The 4,155-nt window shown below is 27.5% G+C and overlaps 1 long non-coding RNA gene across 1 annotated transcript; it reads right to left on the bottom strand.

Annotated features, from left to right (window-relative positions):
• Window positions 1-710: 710 nt before the first annotated feature.
• Window positions 711-2,638, bottom strand: LOC133192490 (uncharacterized). Its single transcript, XR_009721813.1, has 3 exons — window positions 2,513-2,638; window positions 1,564-1,708; window positions 711-1,056 (listed from the first exon to the last, which is right to left on the bottom strand). It is a non-coding gene; the product is annotated as an uncharacterized LOC133192490 (long non-coding RNA).
• Window positions 2,639-4,155: the final 1,517 nt, after the last annotated feature.

Raw genomic sequence — 4,155 nt, forward strand, 5'->3', positions numbered from 1 at the left:
ATTAGTACGATATTGAATTTTATTACAAGTAAACATGTAATAAAAGAAAAATACACAAAAGAAAAAAGAAACAGAAAAAAACCCAAAAATCAATTAAGGCGTAGTTTTATTAAAGTTCATTGCACATACATGCAAATTGATTTATATAATTAACATGGTATACATTCATTGTTGTAAAAGGTTAGAGCGCTTTGTATCCAAACAAAAAATGCAGACAAGTAAACAAAATCTGATTTTCTTTTATTTCTGAGAAAAATTTACATTATATTCTAAGACGATGGCGAGCAAGGCGTGGAAAATGCCTATACGAAAAATCAAATTCAATTTGTGAACTATTTATTTAAAGCAACGTTCTTATATTGCAATGAATGAAATTATGACAAACAAAGCTATTCTCGTGGATAAAATTATTATTTGGTTTAAAAAGTTTAAGGATTTCAACGGATTTGAACCCAAACAATGAAAAAATTCTGTACAGCAGTTTTGTTTTCCCTAGATACTGACTCACTTACCACTACAAACACAGGTAGAGACAATTAAATCTTGTGATGTGGCCTTTGAAAAATTTCTCGGAAAGATAAAAATTTTGTGTTAGAAATGCGTATCTGGAAGTAAATCCTTTCTCCATTTTTTTTAAACAAAAACAATTATTAACTACATACTTTCAAAAAAAAAAAAAAAAAAAAATTGAAGAAAAATTATCTTGTATTTTTAAAAAATAGTATTATAGCATAAATAAATCATCATTTTTGCCCTCTTTTTCACATTAAAAAAATACATTAATGTTAATCAAAATATCAAAGAAAATTGTTTTAATATAGTGATTTAATTTTTCACTTTCTTATTTCACGATATATGAGCAATTTTCTCAGCTTGTTCGCTCATCGTCTTTGTACAAAACCAAGCAAAACTGGTCATTTCATAAACTTTTATAAGAATACTAATTTACTTTTAGAAGGCGAATCAAATTTCTATGGTAAAGATACGTGTAATTTTCATAAATTAATATTCTGACATGATTCTTTAATCATCACTGGGACTCTTCGATGTCGTTATCTGAAAGGCAAGATAAAACGGAAATTAAACCTTTTAAAATATATAAGCATACATGCACATGATTTAGCAATTAAGTTTAAAAAATCAGTACCCTAGTATGATTATGAGTTATGTAATTTAACATGATATCTCATTTAAATTTTTACTCAACCAGTAATAAATCACATTTTTTTCCAGTTTATTCCCATTGTAGTGTTACACATGTAGCTTCCCCGCCCCTATTGCCAGCTTTTAAGTGTCGGGTTTGGTTATATATACTGGTTCAGTACAAAAGTAAGTATACCTGTCAGTTAAAATATGAAGGAGAAATAGTTCAACTTATTTGTGTTACGCTTTAATGGCGCCTTTAAGAATATTCAGAGACGTAAGTGATAATTATCATGTAATTCTTTATTTAATCTTTTAGAGAAGATATATTATAAGATGCCTATGGGTTTTTTTTTCTTTTTTCGAAAAAAAAAAATTTCAAGTTACATTTCCATATAATTGTTAGGTTTATATACATACGTTTTATTTGTATATTCTCTCTCTGTTGTAGTTGTTTTAAAACCCACAATAATAATTGAAAATGTTGCTGATTGCTGCTTCCCGCTCCATCTTGATTAAAAACCTTGGGGATGAAATTGTTATCTGTTTCTTTCCTATTCCGTCCCTTGAAAATAATGAAAATAAATGCCTTTAAGCATGTTGAAATAAAGGATTATCAAAATAACTTTAACGATTTTTTCAGTTTTGTAACGAAAGGGTCACACAATTAGTATTTGAAAATATTCAGATTATTTAATTAATTAAAATAATAAATATATTGCTCTAAAAATTTATTTTTATATATTTGACACATGAAGAAAATTCTGATGTAACTTTGTTTTCTATGAATATTCAAATAAATGAAATAAATAAGTCTTCATATTGAATCATCGAAATTGTAAACGAATTCATTTCAAAGCGTCTTTTTTAAGTTAATTTTTTTGTGTCTGAAAATCCTCTTGAATAGTTGATCTTAATCTTACGACATAAACATTATACAGCTAAACTTCCATATAACTTCAGTAACTATTTTACGCGTCATGCAAATACATTTCAATCCATTATGCTACCATTTCATTAATATTACACTGGCAAAACGAAATATGTAATATGTAGGGAATCTTCTATTCCCAAAACATTCAAGATATACAATTTTTTGTTTTGTTTTGTTTTTTTTTTTCGTTTTTACTATTACCTATTATAATAAATATAAAAAAGGCAAGTTTCATTAGAACTAAAGTACACATATTATAAAACTGAAATTATTCCTAAGAACCCTTATTTGGTATAAAACATTGATATTAATCTTAAAAAGAAATGATAAAACTTAAGTAGACATTATAGAACTCAAATTAATATTACTCATCTTGATAATATTTTTCAAAACAGGAATAAGAATATTATCCTTTTCCTTACAAATTTTACTTACCGAAAAAGTCCGTTTTGAAACTCCTGGGCTGTCAACGTATTTTGGCGGGATATCAAAGAGCCATGCTTCACACGTGTGTAAGAAAAGGCAGGACAGAAGTACAATAAGTAACACAGTCTTTTCCTTACTCATATTAATCCAAGCTGTAATGTCAACATTTTTTTTTATATAAAACAACGTTTTACACTTAAAATGGATTTTAAATAAACGATGGTAAAACGCGTTTTCAATTTTGGAAATTCAGCTTCTTTATCGTACAATAAAGAAACATGCAAGCAAATCTTAATACATGTACAGTTTAAGTCAAATTGTAACAGTATAAAATGAACTCTGATTTTTTTTTTGGGAGGCATCTTTACTTAAGTCTCCCATTTAGATACACTACAAATAAAATCAATTTTGATTTCTGAAAAATAGACTCAAAATCTCTCCTAAAAGAAACATACAAAAGTGAAATGTTTTTTTTTCTGTGGAAAAAAACCGTTTGTTATAAGAATGAATCAAATAAAATCTAAGAACTTACCACGAGCCTCTGCGATGTAGTACTCCGATGAAAGGGATAGAACTATTTATATCACTTGCAATGTAATTATGTATTGTCTGGTGTCAGAATTAAAACGTCAAATTTGACAGATAACTTTTATTGACAAATGGAGGCAAGTCCTTAGTGTTAAAGATTTCTAAGGGATTGAACGCTGCTTGTAAAATTTTTAATCGTAAAAAAGACGATCACATTACTCTCATCTGCAGGTAATACAACAGCATGCATTTTTTTTATGTAACTACTTAAGGTGTAAGCATATGTCTATAATCTCAAAAGCACAATCAAGAGGCCATTCCATACAATGACAAATAGTTCATGCAATTTTGCGTTAAGGTGCAGCACTTTTCGTGATCTAATAATATGATTAAGTCATCTATTTCTTTCATTGATTTCGGATTTCTTCACATTTTTACACGTTTGTATAAGAAACTTGTCTGTCTATTTTTTTTTTTTTTTTTTTTTAAATCCCTAATTTATCACAATGGCTATATTAATTAAGGTGTGAAATCTAGTTAAAATTAAGACCTATTTTAAAAACATTTTGCTCATTAGATGCCTCTTCAATAATAAAAAGCAAAATACATAACATATTTATAATGTTCAAATTTATCAAATATTATTCTCCTTTGCATTTAAACAGAATGATTTTCATCACTTTAAAGGTAAAATGTCACTGAATACTTCATATTAAAAGTAATCTTTGCTTTTAAGATTGTAATATTCCCTTAGGAAAACATGAAAATTACAAGTATTTTTTCAACTGTATTTTTCGGTTGAATGGAAATAATTTTCATGAAATGTCAATTTGAAACTTATTACTTTGAAACATTTTATCTCTCGGGATTTGATGAGGAAGCATTAAGTTTTACACTGTTAAACGAACGTGCATAAAAATATTTATTTTTTCCTACTAGGATATTGAATTTCATAAGAAATTTGCATTTAGGTATTTTCCTTGTGATTTTTTTTATATTACTGAAAACGATATGAAGACCAGTTCCCTGTCCATTAAGAAAGCGATAGGTAGTGTTAATTTAAGAACAAAATTTTAGTGATGTACCGATTGTCGCCGACGATCGATTGTCGGTCGTTAGAAGCT

This window comes from Saccostrea echinata, unplaced genomic scaffold (assembly GCF_033153115.1).
Source record: "Saccostrea echinata isolate AGI-Se365-2 ecotype Australia unplaced genomic scaffold, CSIRO_AGI_Sech_v1 ptg000025l, whole genome shotgun sequence".
NCBI lineage: Eukaryota > Metazoa > Mollusca > Bivalvia > Ostreida > Ostreidae > Saccostrea > Saccostrea echinata.